Below are 14,715 nucleotides of genomic sequence, written 5' to 3'. Positions count from 1 at the left end.
CATAAATCTTCTTTTTAGTTTTCTGACTTTGATTTATCTCATGTCCAACCCTTATATTTAGCTTCACGATGAGGTGTTTTACCATTTTCCTTTCAGGACAACCTTTGACCTTCCTTTGATCTTCTACGTAGAAGAACCATGTACCTTCTAACAACTCTTGTGTAGCTTGTCAGCGTCATAGAGAAAAACATGTTACATGTGCATGTTCAATCGAGTCTCAGCTTTTCATAGATAGGTTTTAGTAGTTTGTAATTCAAACCATTCTGTTTCTACAGATGTTTTTGTAAAAAAAAGACCCGGGCCTTGGCCCCTTCGGGATCCGTCTTTGTCTCATGAACACAGCTCTATCTCAGCCCCCGTTAATCACACAGACCAACTCTTGATACCACTGGATGAGGAAGACAAAGACAAATCTGATGGTACAACCCATACGTCTATAGCTAAAACACACAATGTTTAAAAGGGGGTCGAATTCCACAAAATAACCAGCTTTGAAATATGGATAGCTGTCCAACAACATTAGGTCATATTTTACCTGTTGGCAACCAGCATCGTTGACCATATTTCTCATTTGTGGAAGCTCACAATTCTCCATAATTAACATAATTTGATTGCAACAACTGTTGATGCTGAGAATGCAACACAAACCGGTGGTGCAAATGCTCTTGTCAAGATGCTCCACCTTGATCACAACAACTTCTACACCAAGACTATACTTTCAGGGATCATTTCTATAGTTCTGTACTTGAGAAATGTGTGTCTAAATTGGAAGGTCTCGCTATCCATGATGATGATTTAAGATATTTCAGTTCAGAGCATGAATCTGGTGGCTAGAAATGACTTTACTCATTTTTCTTCCACCTTTGATGACTGTTCCTTGTTCTCCAATGAACATGGATGAAGGGAATATGTTCTGAGTGGATGTTAACCATGTACAACAAAAACTACTGAAACGTATCCCCAATTTTTATTGTAAATAAAATAAATCCTATAGAATCAGTCCTGAGACCCCAGCATAAATCTTCTTTTTAGTTTTCTGACTTTGATTTATCTCATGTCCAGCCCTGAAATGTAGCTTCACGATGAGGTGTTTTACCATTTTCCTTTCAGGACAACCTTTGACCTTCCTTTGATCTTCTACGTAGAAGAACCCTGTACCTTCTAACAACTCTTGTGTAGCTTGTGAGCGTCATAGAGAAAAACATGTTACATGTGCATGTTCAATCGAGTCTCAGCTTTTCATAGATAGGTTTTAGTAATTTGTAATTCAAACCATTCTGTTTCTACAGATGTTTCTGTAAAACAAAGACCCGGCCTGGGCCCCTTCGGGATCCGTCTTTGTCTCACGAACACAGCTCTATCTCAGCCCCCGTTAATCACACAGACAAACTCTTGGTGCACCTGGATGCGAAAGACAAAGACAAATCTGATGGTACAACCCATACGTCTATAGCTAAAACACACAATGTTTAAAAGGGGGTCGAATTCCACAAAATAACCAGCTTTGAAATATGGATAGCTGTCCAACAACATTAGGTCATTTTTTTTTTATTTTTTTTTATTTTTTATTTAACCTTTATTTAACCAGGTAGGCAAATTGAGAACACGTTCTCATTTACAATTGCGACCTGGCCAAGATAAAGCAAAGCAGTTCGACACATACAACAACACATAGTTACACATGGAGTAAAACAAACATATAGTCAATAATACAGTGAAAAAAAATAAGTCTATATACAATGTGAGCAAGTGAGGTGAGATAAGGGAGGTGAAGGCAAACAAATATATGTATAAATAAATAAAAATATAAAAGGCCATGGAGGCGAAGTGAGTACAACACAGCAAGTAAAATAAAAACTAAAAAAACACTGGAATGGTTGGTTTGCAGTGGAAGAAAGTGCAAAGTAGAGACAGAAATAATGGGGTGCAAAGGAGCAAAATAAATTAATAAATAAATACAGTAGGTAAAGAGGTAGTTGTTTGGGCTAAATTGTAGATGGGTTATGTACAGGTGCAGTAATCTATGAGCTGCTCTGACAGCTGGTGCTTAAAGCTAGTGAGGGAGATAGGTGTTTCCAGTTTCAGAGATTTTTGTAGTTCGTTCCAGTCATTGGCAGCAGAGAACTGGAAGGAGAGGCGTCCAAAGGAAGAATTGGTTTTGGGGGTGACTAGAGAGATATACCTGCTGGAGCGCGTGCTACAGTCATATTTTACCTGTTGGCAACCAGCATCGTTGACCATATTTCTCATTTGTGTAAGCTCACAATTCTCCATAATTAACATAATTTGATTGCAACAACTGTTGATGCTGAGAATGCAACACAAACCGGTGGTGCAAATGCTCTTGTCAAGATGCTCCACCTTGATCACAACTACTTCTACATCAAGACTATACTTTCAGGGATCATTTCTATAGTTCTGTACTTGAGAAATGTGTGTCTAAAGTGGAAGGTCTCGCTATCCATGATGATGATTCAAGATATTTCCGTTCAGAGCATGAAACTGGAGGCTAGAAATGACTTTGCTCATTTTCTTCCACCTTTGATGACTGTTCCTTGTTCTTCAATGAACATGGATGAAGGGAATATGTTCTGAGTGGATGTTAACCATGTACAACAAAACCTACTGAAATGTCTCCCCAGTTTTTATTGTAAATAAAATAAATCCTATAGAATCAGTCCTGAGACCCCAGCATAAATCTTCTTTTTAGTTTTCTGACTTTCATTTATCTCCATGTCCAGCCCTGAAATTTAGCTTCACAATGAGGTGTTTTACCATTTTCCTTTCAGGACAACCTTTGACCTTCCTTTGATCTTCTACGTAGAAGTACCCTGTACCTTCTAACAACTCTTGTGTAGCTTGTGAGTGTCATAGAGCAAAACATGTTACATGTGCATGTTCGATAGAGTCTCAGCTTTTCATAGATAGGTTTTAGTAATTTGTAATTCAAACCATTCTGTTTCTACAGATGTTTCTGTAAAACAAAGACCCGGCCTGGGCCCCTTCGGGATCCGTCTTCGTCTCACGAACACAGCTCTATCTCAGCCCCCGTTAATCACACAGACCAACTCTTTGTACCACTGGATGCGGAAGACAAAGACAAACCTGATGGTACAATCCCTACGTCTATAGCTAAAACACACAATGTTTAAAAGGGGGTAGAATTCCACAAAATAACCAGCTTTGAAATATGGATGGCTGTCCACCAACATTAGGTCATATTTTACCTGTTGGCAACCAGCATCGTTGACCATATTTCTCATTTGTGGAAGCTCGCAATTCTCCATAATTAACATAATTTGATTGCAACAACTGTTGATGCTGAGAATGCAACACAAACCGGTGGTGCAAATGCTCTTTTCAAGATGCTCCACCTTGATCACAACAACTTCTACATCAAGACTATACTTTCAGGGATCATTTCTATAGTTCTTTACTTGAGAAATGTGTGTCTAAAGTGGAAGGTCTCGCTATCCATGATGATGATTCAAGATATTTCCGTTCAGAGCATGAATCTGGTGGCTAGAAATGACTTTGCTCATTTTCTTCCACCTTTGATGACTGTTCCTTGTTCTTCAATGAACATGGATGAAGGGAATATGTTCTGAGTGGATGTTAACCATGTACAACAAAACCTACTGAAATGTCTCCCAAGTTCTTATCGTTAATAAAATAAATCCTATAGAATCAGTCCTGAGATCCCAGCATAAATCTTCTTTTTAGTTTTCTGACTTTGATTTATCTCATGTCCAGCCCTGAAATTTAGCTTCACGATGAGGTGTTTTACCATTTTCCTTTCAGGACAACCTTTGACCTTCCTTTGATCTTCTACGTCGAAGAACACTGTACCTTCGAACAACTATTGTGTAGCTTGTGAGCGTCATAGAGCAAAACATGTTACATGTGCATGTTCGATAGAGTCTCAGCTTTTCATAGATAGGTTTTAGTAATTTGTAATTCAAACCATTCTGTTTCTACACATGTTTCTGTAAAACAAAGACCCGGCCTGGGCCCCTTCGGGATCCGTCTTTGTCTCACGAACACAGCTCTATCTCAGCCCCCGTTAATCACACAGACAAACTCTTGGTGCACCTGGATGCGAAAGACAAAGACAAATCTGATGGTACAACCCATACGTCTATAGCTAAAACACACAATGTTTAAAAGGGGGTCGAATTCCACAAAATAACCAGCTTTGAAATATGGATAGCTGTCCAACAACATTAGGTCATTTTTTTTAATTTTTTTTTATTTTTTTTATTTAACCTTTATTTAACCAGGTAGGCAAATTGAGAACACGTTCTCATTTACAATTGCGACCTGGCCAAGATAAAGCAAAGCAGTTCGACACATACAACAACACATAGTTACACATGGAGTAAAACAAACATATAGTCAATAATACAGTGAAAAAAAATAAGTCTATATACAATGTGAGCAAGTGAGGTGAGATAAGGGAGGTGAAGGCAAACAAATATATGTATAAATAAATAAAAATATAAAAGGCCATGGAGGCGAAGTGAGTACAACACAGCAAGTAAAATAAAAACAAAAAAAACACTGGAATGGTTGGTTTGCAGTGGAAGAAAGTGCAAAGTAGAGACAGAAATAATGGGGTGCAAAGGAGCAAAATAAATTAATAAATAAATACAGTAGGTAAAGAGGTAGTTGTTTGGGCTAAATTGTAGATGGGTTATGTACAGGTGCAGTAATCTATGAGCTGCTCTGACAGCTGGTGCTTAAAGCTAGTGAGGGAGATAGGTGTTTCCAGTTTCAGAGATTTTTGTAGTTCGTTCCAGTCATTGGCAGCAGAGAACTGGAAGGAGAGGCGTCCAAAGGAAGAATTGGTTTTGGGGGTGACTAGAGAGATATACCTGCTGGAGCGCGTGCTACAGTCATATTTTACCTGTTGGCAACCAGCATCGTTGACCATATTTCTCATTTGTGTAAGCTCACAATTCTACATAATTAACATAATTTGATTGCAACAACTGTTGATGCTGAGAATGCAACACAAACCGGTGGTGCAAATGCTCTTGTCAAGATGCTCCACCTTGATCACAACAACTTCTACACCAAGACTATGCTTTCAGGGATCATTTCTATAGTTCTGTACTTGAGAAATGTGTGTCGAAAGTGGAAGGTCTCGCTATCCATGATGATGATTCAAGATATTTCCGTTCAGAGCATGAATCTGGAGGCTAGAAATGACTTTGCTCATTTTCTTCCACCTTTGATGACTGTTCCTTGTTCTTCAATGAACATGGATGAAGGGAATATGTTCTGAGTGGATGTTAACCATGTACAACAAAACCTACTGAAATGTCTCCCCAGTTTTTATTGTAAATAAAATAAATCCTATAGAATCAGTCCTGAGACCCCAGCATAAATCTTCTTTTTAGTTTTCTGACTTTCATTTATCTCCATGTCCAGCCCTGAAATTTAGCTTCACAATGAGGTGTTTTACCATTTTCCTTTCAGGACAACCTTTGACCTTCCTTTGATCTTCTACGTAGAAGAACCCTGTACCTTCTAACAACTCTTGTGTAGCTTGTGAGTGTCATAGAGCAAAACATGTTACATGTGCATGTTCGATAGAGTCTCAGCTTTTCATAGATAGGTTTTAGTAATTTGTAATTCAAACCATTCTGTTTCTACAGATGTTTCTGTAAAACAAAGACCCGGCCTGGGCCCCTTCGGGATCCGTCTTCGTCTCACGAACACAGCTCTATCTCAGACCCCGTTAATCACACAGACCAACTCTTGGTACCACTGGATGAGGAAGACAAAGACAAATCTGATGGTACAACCCATACGTCTATAGCTAAAACAAACAATGTTTAAAAGGGGGTAGAATTCCACAAAATAACCAGCTTTGAAATATGGATAGCTGTCCACCAACATTAGGTCATATTTTACCTGTTGGCAACCAGCATCGTTGACCATATTTCTCATTTGTGGAAGCTCACAATTCTCCATAATTAACATAATTTGATTGCAACAACTGTTGATGCTGAGAATGCAACACAAACCGGTGGTGCAAATGCTCTTGTCAAGATGCTCCACCTTGATCACAACTACTTCTACATCAAGACTATACTTTCAGGGATCATTTCTATAGTTCTGTACTTGAGAAATGTGTGTCTAAAGTGGAAGGTCTCGCTATCCATGATGATGATTCAAGATATTTCCGTTCAGAGCATGAATCTGGAGGCTAGAAATGACTTTGCTCATTTTCTTCCACCTTTGATGACTGTTCCTTGTTCTTCAATGAACATGGATGAAGGGAATATGTTCTGAGTGGATGTTAACCATGTACAACAAAACCTACTGAAATGTCTCCCCAGTTTTTATTGTAAATAAAATAAATCCTATAGAATCAGTCCTGAGACCCCAGCATAAATCTTCTTTTTAGTTTTCTGACTTTCATTTATCTCCATGTCCAGCCCTGAAATTTAGCTTCACAATGAGGTGTTTTACCATTTTCCTTTCAGGACAACCTTTGACCTTCCTTTGATCTTCTACGTAGAAGTACCCTGTACCTTCTAACAACTCTTGTGTAGCTTGTGAGTGTCATAGAGCAAAACATGTTACATGTGCATGTTCGATAGAGTCTCAGCTTTTCATAGATAGGTTTTAGTAATTTGTAATTCAAACCATTCTGTTTCTACAGATGTTTCTGTAAAACAAAGACCCGGCCTGGGCCCCTTCGGGATCCGTCTTCGTCTCACGAACACAGCTCTATCTCAGCCCCCGTTAATCACACAGACCAACTCTTTGTACCACTGGATGCGGAAGACAAAGACAAACCTGATGGTACAATCCCTACGTCTATAGCTAAAACACACAATGTTTAAAAGGGGGTAGAATTCCACAAAATAACCAGCTTTGAAATATGGATGGCTGTCCACCAACATTAGGTCATATTTTACCTGTTGGCAACCAGCATCGTTGACCATATTTCTCATTTGTGGAAGCTCGCAATTCTCCATAATTAACATAATTTGATTGCAACAACTGTTGATGCTGAGAATGCAACACAAACCGGTGGTGCAAATGCTCTTTTCAAGATGCTCCACCTTGATCACAACAACTTCTACATCAAGACTATACTTTCAGGGATCATTTCTATAGTTCTTTACTTGAGAAATGTGTGTCTAAAGTGGAAGGTCTCGCTATCCATGATGATGATTCAAGATATTTCCGTTCAGAGCATGAATCTGGTGGCTAGAAATGACTTTGCTCATTTTCTTCCACCTTTGATGACTGTTCCTTGTTCTTCAATGAACATGGATGAAGGGAATATGTTCTGAGTGGATGTTAACCATGTACAACAAAACCTACTGAAATGTCTCCCCAGTTTTTATTGTAAATAAAATAAATCCTATAGAATCAGTCCTGAGACCCCAGCATAAATCTTCTTTTTAGTTTTCTGACTTTCATTTATCTCCATGTCCAGCCCTGAAATTTAGCTTCACAATGAGGTGTTTTACCATTTTCCTTTCAGGACAACCTTTGACCTTCCTTTGATCTTCTACGTAGAAGAACCCTGTACCTTCTAACAACTCTTGTGTAGCTTGTGAGTGTCATAGAGCAAAACATGTTACATGTGCATGTTCGATAGAGTCTCAGCTTTTCATAGATAGGTTTTAGTAATTTGTAATTCAAACCATTCTGTTTCTACAGATGTTTCTGTAAAACAAAGACCCGGCCTGGGCCCCTTCGGGATCCGTCTTCGTCTCACGAACACAGCTCTATCTCAGACCCCGTTAATCACACAGACCAACTCTTGGTACCACTGGATGAGGAAGACAAAGACAAATCTGATGGTACAACCCATACGTCTATAGCTAAAACACACAATGTTTAAAAGGGGGTAGAATTCCACAAAATAACCAGCTTTGAAATATGGATAGCTGTCCACCAACATTAGGTCATATTTTACCTGTTGGCAACCAGCATCGTTGACCATATTTCTCATTTGTGGAAGCTCACAATTCTCCATAATTAACATAATTTGATTGCAACAACTGTTGATGCTGAGAATGCAACACAAACCGGTGGTGCAAATGCTCTTGTCAAGATGCTCCACCTTGATCACAACTACTTCTACATCAAGACTATACTTTCAGGGATCATTTCTATAGTTCTGTACTTGAGAAATGTGTGTCTAAAGTGGAAGGTCTCGCTATCCATGATGATGATTCAAGATATTTCCGTTCAGAGCATGAATCTGGAGGCTAGAAATGACTTTGCTCATTTTCTTCCACCTTTGATGACTGTTCCTTGTTCTTCAATGAACATGGATGAAGGGAATATGTTCTGAGTGGATGTTAACCATGTACAACAAAACCTACTGAAATGTCTCCCCAGTTTTTATTGTAAATAAAATAAATCCTATAGAATCAGTCCTGAGACCCCAGCATAAATCTTCGTTTTAGTTTTCTGACTTTCATTTATCTCCATGTCCAGCCCTGAAATTTAGCTTCACAATGAGGTGTTTTACCATTTTCCTTTCAGGACAACCTTTGACCTTCCTTTGATCTTCTACGTAGAAGTACCCTGTACCTTCTAACAACTCTTGTGTAGCTTGTGAGTGTCATAGAGCAAAACATGTTACATGTGCATGTTCGATAGAGTCTCAGCTTTTCATAGATAGGTTTTAGTAATTTGTAATTCAAACCATTCTGTTTCTACAGATGTTTCTGTAAAACAAAGACCCGGCCTGGGCCCCTTCGGGATCCGTCTTCGTCTCACGAACACAGCTCTATCTCAGCCCCCGTTAATCACACAGACCAACTCTTTGTACCACTGGATGCGGAAGACAAAGACAAACCTGATGGTACAATCCCTACGTCTATAGCTAAAACACACAATGTTTAAAAGGGGGTAGAATTCCACAAAATAACCAGCTTTGAAATATGGATGGCTGTCCACCAACATTAGGTCATATTTTACCTGTTGGCAACCAGCATCGTTGACCATATTTCTCATTTGTGGAAGCTCGCAATTCTCCATAATTAACATAATTTGATTGCAACAACTGTTGATGCTGAGAATGCAACACAAACCGGTGGTGCAAATGCTCTTTTCAAGATGCTCCACCTTGATCACAACAACTTCTACATCAAGACTATACTTTCAGGGATCATTTCTATAGTTCTTTACTTGAGAAATGTGTGTCTAAAGTGGAAGGTCTCGCTATCCATGATGATGATTCAAGATATTTCCGTTCAGAGCATGAATCTGGTGGCTAGAAATGACTTTGCTCATTTTCTTCCACCTTTGATGACTGTTCCTTGTTCTTCAATGAACATGGATGAAGGGAATATGTTCTGAGTGGATGTTAACCATGTACAACAAAACCTACTGAAATGTCTCCCCAGTTTTTATTGTAAATAAAATAAATCCTATAGAATCAGTCCTGAGACCCCAGCATAAATCTTCTTTTTAGTTTTCTGACTTTCATTTATCTCCATGTCCAGCCCTGAAATTTAGCTTCACAATGAGGTGTTTTACCATTTTCCTTTCAGGACAACCTTTGACCTTCCTTTGATCTTCTACGTAGAAGAACCCTGTACCTTCTAACAACTCTTGTGTAGCTTGTGAGTGTCATAGAGCAAAACATGTTACATGTGCATGTTCGATAGAGTCTCAGCTTTTCATAGATAGGTTTTAGTAATTTGTAATTCAAACCATTCTGTTTCTACAGATGTTTCTGTAAAACAAAGACCCGGCCTGGGGTTCTTCGGGATCCGTCTTCGTCTCACGAACACAGCTCTATCTCAGCCCCCGTTAATCACACAGACCAACTCTTGGTACGCCTGGATGCGAAAGACAAAGACAAATCTGATGGTACAACCCATACGTCTATAGCTAAAACACAATGTTTAAAAGGGGGTAGAATTCCACAAAAATAACTGGCTTTGAAATATGGATAGCTGTCCACCAACATTAGGTCATATTTTACCTGTTGGCAACCAGCATCGTTGACCATATTTCTCATTTGTGGAAGCTCACAATTCTCCATAATTAACATAATTTGATTGCAACAACTGTTGATGCTGAGAATGCAACACAAACCGGTGGTGCAAATGCTCTTTTCAAGATGCTCCACCTTGATCACAACAACTTCTACATCAAGACTATACTTTCAGGGATCATTTCTATAGTTCTTTACTTGAGAAATGTGTGTCTAAAGTGGAAGGTCTCGCTATCCATGATGATGATTCAAGATATTTCCGTTCAGAGCATGAATCTGGTGGCTAGAAATGACTTTGCTCATTTTCTTCCACCTTTGATGACTGTTCCTTGTTCTTCAATGAACATGGATGAAGGGAATATGTTCTGAGTGGATGTTAACCATGTACAACAAAACCTACTGAAATGTCTCCCCAGTTTTTATTGTAAATAAAATAAATCCTATAGAATCAGTCCTGAGACCCCAGCATAAATCTTCTTTTTAGTTTTCTGACTTTCATTTATCTCCATGTCCAGCCCTGAAATTTAGCTTCACAATGAGGTGTTTTACCATTTTCCTTTCAGGACAACCTTTGACCTTCCTTTGATCTTCTACGTAGAAGAACCCTGTACCTTCTAACAACTCTTGTGTAGCTTGTGAGTGTCATAGAGCAAAACATGTTACATGTGCATGTTCGATAGAGTCTCAGCTTTTCATAGATAGGTTTTAGTAATTTGTAATTCAAACCATTCTGTTTCTACAGATGTTTCTGTAAAACAAAGACCCGGCCTGGGCCCCTTCGGGATCCGTCTTCGTCTCACGAACACAGCTCTATCTCAGCCCCCGTTAATCACACAGACCAACTCTTTGTACCACTGGATGCGGAAGACAAAGACAAACCTGATGGTACAATCCCTACGTCTATAGCTAAAACACACAATGTTTAAAAGGGGGTAGAATTCCACAAAATAACCAGCTTTGAAATATGGATGGCTGTCCACCAACATTAGGTCATATTTTACCTGTTGGCAACCAGCATCGTTGACCATATTTCTCATTTGTGGAAGCTCGCAATTCTCCATAATTAACATAATTTGATTGCAACAACTGTTGATGCTGAGAATGCAACACAAACCGGTGGTGCAAATGCTCTTTTCAAGATGCTCCACCTTGATCACAACAACTTCTACATCAAGACTATACTTTCAGGGATCATTTCTATAGTTCTTTACTTGAGAAATGTGTGTCTAAAGTGGAAGGTCTCGCTATCCATGATGATGATTCAAGATATTCCCGTTCAGAGCATGAATCTGGTGGCTAGAAATGACTTTGCTCATTTTCTTCCACCTTTGATGACTGTTCCTTGTTCTTCAATGAACATGGATGAAGGGAATATGTTCTGAGTGGATGTTAACCATGTACAACAAAACCTACTGAAATGTCTCCCAAGTTCTTATCGTTAATAAAATAAATCCTATAGAATCAGTCCTGAGATCCCAGCATAAATCTTCTTTTTAGTTTTCTGACTTTGATTTATCTCATGTCCAGCCCTGAAATTTAGCTTCACGATGAGGTGTTTTACCATTTTCCTTTCAGGACAACCTTTGACCTTCCTTTGATCTTCTACGTCGAAGAACACTGTACCTTCGAACAACTATTGTGTAGCTTGTGAGCGTCATAGAGCAAAACATGTTACATGTGCATGTTCGATAGAGTCTCAGCTTTTCATAGATAGGTTTTAGTAATTTGTAATTCAAACCATTCTGTTTCTACACATGTTTCTGTAAAACAAAGACCCGGCCTGGGCCCCTTCGGGATCCGTCTTTGTCTCAAGAACACAGCTCTATCTCAGCCCCCGTTAATCACACAGACCAACTCTTGGTACGCCTGGATGCGAAAGACAAAGACAAATCTGATGGTACAACCCATACGTCTATAGCTAAAACACAATGTTTAAAAGGGGGTAGAATTCCACAAAAATAACTGGCTTTGAAATATGGATAGCTGTCCACCAACATTAGGTCATATTTTACCTGTTGGCAACCAGCATCGTTGACCATATTTCTCATTTGTGGAAGCTCACAATTCTCCATAATTAACATAATTTGATTGCAACAACTGTTGATGCTGAGAATGCAACACAAACCGGTGGTGCAAATGCTCTTGTCAAGATGCTCCACCTTGATCACAACAACTTCTACACCAAGACTATACTTTCAGGGATCATTTCTATAGTTCTGTACTTGAGAAATGTGTGTCTAAAGTGGAAGGTCTCGCTATCCATGATGATGATTCAAGATATTTCTGTTCAGAGCATGAATCTGGTGGCTAGAAATGACTTTGCTCATTTTCTTCCACCTTTGATGACTGTTCCTTGTTCTTCAATGAACATGGATGAAGGGAATATGTTCTGAGTGGATGTTAACCATGTACAACAAAACCTACTGAAATGTCTCCCCAATTTTTATTGTAAATAAAATAAATCCTGTAGAATCAGTCCTGAGACCCCAGCATAAATCTTCTTTTTAGTTTTCTGAATTTGATTTATCTCATGTCCAGCCCTGAAATTTAGCTTCACGATGAGGTGTTTTACCATTTTCCTTTCAGGACAACCTTTGACCTTCCTTTGATCTTCTACGTAGAAGAACCCTGTACCTTCTAACAACTCTTGTGTAGCTTGTGAGCGTCATAGAGAAAAACATGTTACATGTGCATGTTCGATAGAGTCTCAGCTTTTCATAGATAGGTTTTAGTAATTTGTAATTCAAACCATTCTGTTTCTACAGATGTTTCTGTAAAACAAAGACCCGGCCTGGGCACCTTCGGGATCCGTCTTTGTCTCACGAACACAGCTCTATCTTAGCCCCCGTTAATCACACAGACCAACTCTTGGTACACCTGGATGCGAAAGACAAAGACAAATCTGATGGTACAACCCCTAAAACACACAATGTTTAAAAGGGGGTAGAATTCCACAAAATAACCAGCTTTGAAATATGGATAGCTGTCCAACAACATTAGGTCATATTTTACCTGTTGGCAACCAGCATCGTTGACCATATTTCTCATTTGTGGAAGCTCACAATTCTACATAATTAACATAATTTGATTGCAACAACTGTTGATGCTGAGAATGCAACACAAACCGGTGGTGCAAATGCTCTTGTCAAGATGCTCCACCTTGATCACAACAACTTCTACACCAAGACTATACTTTCAGGGATCATTTCTATAGTTCTGTACTTGAGAAATGTGTGTCTAAAGTGGAAGGTCTCGCTATCCATGATGATGATTCAAGATATTTCCGTTCAGAGCATGAATCTGGTGGCTAGAAATGACTTTGCTCATTTTCTTCCACCTTTGATGACTGTTCCTTGTTCTTCAATGAACATGGATGAAGGGAATATGTTCTGAGTGGATGTTAACCATGTACAACAAAAACTACTGAAATGTCTCCAAAATTCTTATCGTTAATAAAATAAATCCTATAGAATCAGTCCTGAGATCCCAGCATAAATCTTCTTTTTAGTTTTCTGACTTTGATTTATCTCATGTCCAGCCCTGAAATTTAGCTTCATGATGAGGTGTTTTACCATTTTCCTTTCAGGACAACCTTTGACCTTCCTGTGATCTTCTACGTAGAAGAACCCTGTACCTTCTAACAACTCTTGTGTAGCTTGTGAGCGTCATAGAGAAGAACATGTTACATGTGCATGTTCGATAGAGTCTCAGCTTTTCATAGATAGGTTTTAGTAATTTGTAATTCAAACCATTCTGTTTCTACAGATGTTTCTGTAAAACAAAGACCCGGCCTGGGCCCCTTCGGGATCCGTCTTTGTCTCACGAACACAGCTCTATCTCAGCCCCCGTTAATCACACAGACAAACTCTTGGTGCACCTGGATGCGAAAGACAAAGACAAATCTGATGGTACAACCCATACGTCTATAGCTAAAACACACAATGTTTAAAAGGGGGTAGAATTCCACAAAAATAACTGACTTTGAAATATGGATAGCTGTCCAACAACATTAGGTCATATTTTACCTGTTGGCAACCAGCATCGTTGACCATATTTCTCATTTGTGGAAGGTCACAATTCTACATAATTAACATAATTTGATTGCAACAACTGTTGATGCTGAGAATGCAACACAAACCGGTGGTGCAAATGCTCTTGTCAAGATGCTCCACCTTGATCACAACAACTTCTAGACCAAGACTATACTTTCAGGGATCATTTCTATAGTTCTGTACTTGAGAAATGTGTGTCTAAAGTGGAAGGTCTCGCTATCCATGATGATGATTTAAGATATTTCAGTTCAGAGCATGAATCTGGTGGCTAGAAATGACTTTACTCATTTTTCTTCCACCTTTGATGACTGTTCCTTGTTCTCCAATGAACATGGATGAAGGGAATATGTTCTGAGTGGATGTTAACCATGTACAACAAAAACTACTGAAACGTATCCCCAATTTTTATTGTAAATAAAATAAATCCTATAGAATCAGTCCTGAGACCCCAGCATAAATCTTCTTTTTAGTTTTCTGACTTTGATTTATCTCATGTCCAGCCCTGAAATTTAGCTTCACGATGAGGTGTTTTACCATTTTCCTTTCAGGACAACCTTTGACCTTCCTTTGATCTTCTACGTAGAAGAACACTGTACCTTCTAACAACTCTTGTGTAGCTTGTGAGCGTCATAGAGAAAAACATGTTACATGTGCATGTTCGATAGAGTCTCAGCTTTTCAT

General features: G+C 38.9%; 13 non-coding genes across 13 annotated transcripts; all 13 read left to right on the top strand.

Annotated features, from left to right (window-relative positions):
* The first annotated feature begins 706 nt into the window (after positions 1-706).
* Positions 707-922, top strand: LOC139579855 (small nucleolar RNA U3). The gene has a single exon (XR_011675870.1). It is a non-coding gene; the product is annotated as a small nucleolar RNA U3 (small nucleolar RNA).
* Positions 923-2,385: 1,463 nt separating this feature from the next.
* LOC139579817 (small nucleolar RNA U3) lies at positions 2,386-2,600 on the top strand. Its single transcript, XR_011675831.1, has one exon. It is a non-coding gene; the product is annotated as a small nucleolar RNA U3 (small nucleolar RNA).
* Positions 2,601-3,398: 798 nt separating this feature from the next.
* On the top strand, positions 3,399-3,613 carry LOC139579954 (small nucleolar RNA U3). Its single transcript, XR_011675961.1, has one exon. It is a non-coding gene; the product is annotated as a small nucleolar RNA U3 (small nucleolar RNA).
* A 1,464-nt stretch (positions 3,614-5,077) lies between these two features.
* On the top strand, positions 5,078-5,292 carry LOC139579864 (small nucleolar RNA U3). The gene has a single exon (XR_011675879.1). It is a non-coding gene; the product is annotated as a small nucleolar RNA U3 (small nucleolar RNA).
* A 798-nt stretch (positions 5,293-6,090) lies between these two features.
* On the top strand, positions 6,091-6,305 carry LOC139579844 (small nucleolar RNA U3). Its single transcript, XR_011675859.1, has one exon. It is a non-coding gene; the product is annotated as a small nucleolar RNA U3 (small nucleolar RNA).
* Positions 6,306-7,103: 798 nt separating this feature from the next.
* On the top strand, positions 7,104-7,318 carry LOC139579953 (small nucleolar RNA U3). Its single transcript, XR_011675960.1, has one exon. It is a non-coding gene; the product is annotated as a small nucleolar RNA U3 (small nucleolar RNA).
* Positions 7,319-8,116: 798 nt separating this feature from the next.
* LOC139579842 (small nucleolar RNA U3) lies at positions 8,117-8,331 on the top strand. Its single transcript, XR_011675857.1, has one exon. It is a non-coding gene; the product is annotated as a small nucleolar RNA U3 (small nucleolar RNA).
* A 798-nt stretch (positions 8,332-9,129) lies between these two features.
* On the top strand, positions 9,130-9,344 carry LOC139579952 (small nucleolar RNA U3). Its single transcript, XR_011675959.1, has one exon. It is a non-coding gene; the product is annotated as a small nucleolar RNA U3 (small nucleolar RNA).
* Positions 9,345-10,141: 797 nt separating this feature from the next.
* LOC139579951 (small nucleolar RNA U3) lies at positions 10,142-10,356 on the top strand. Its single transcript, XR_011675958.1, has one exon. It is a non-coding gene; the product is annotated as a small nucleolar RNA U3 (small nucleolar RNA).
* A 798-nt stretch (positions 10,357-11,154) lies between these two features.
* Positions 11,155-11,369, top strand: LOC139579942 (small nucleolar RNA U3). Its single transcript, XR_011675950.1, has one exon. It is a non-coding gene; the product is annotated as a small nucleolar RNA U3 (small nucleolar RNA).
* Positions 11,370-12,165: 796 nt separating this feature from the next.
* Positions 12,166-12,380, top strand: LOC139579815 (small nucleolar RNA U3). The gene has a single exon (XR_011675829.1). It is a non-coding gene; the product is annotated as a small nucleolar RNA U3 (small nucleolar RNA).
* Positions 12,381-13,165: 785 nt separating this feature from the next.
* On the top strand, positions 13,166-13,380 carry LOC139579966 (small nucleolar RNA U3). The gene has a single exon (XR_011675972.1). It is a non-coding gene; the product is annotated as a small nucleolar RNA U3 (small nucleolar RNA).
* A 798-nt stretch (positions 13,381-14,178) lies between these two features.
* LOC139579853 (small nucleolar RNA U3) lies at positions 14,179-14,394 on the top strand. The gene has a single exon (XR_011675868.1). It is a non-coding gene; the product is annotated as a small nucleolar RNA U3 (small nucleolar RNA).
* Positions 14,395-14,715: the final 321 nt, after the last annotated feature.

This window comes from Salvelinus alpinus, chromosome 6, assembly GCF_045679555.1.
Source record: "Salvelinus alpinus chromosome 6, SLU_Salpinus.1, whole genome shotgun sequence".
NCBI lineage: Eukaryota > Metazoa > Chordata > Actinopteri > Salmoniformes > Salmonidae > Salvelinus > Salvelinus alpinus.
The sequence above is the reverse complement of the archived record's forward strand: the minus strand, read 5'-3'. Positions and strand labels throughout refer to the sequence as shown.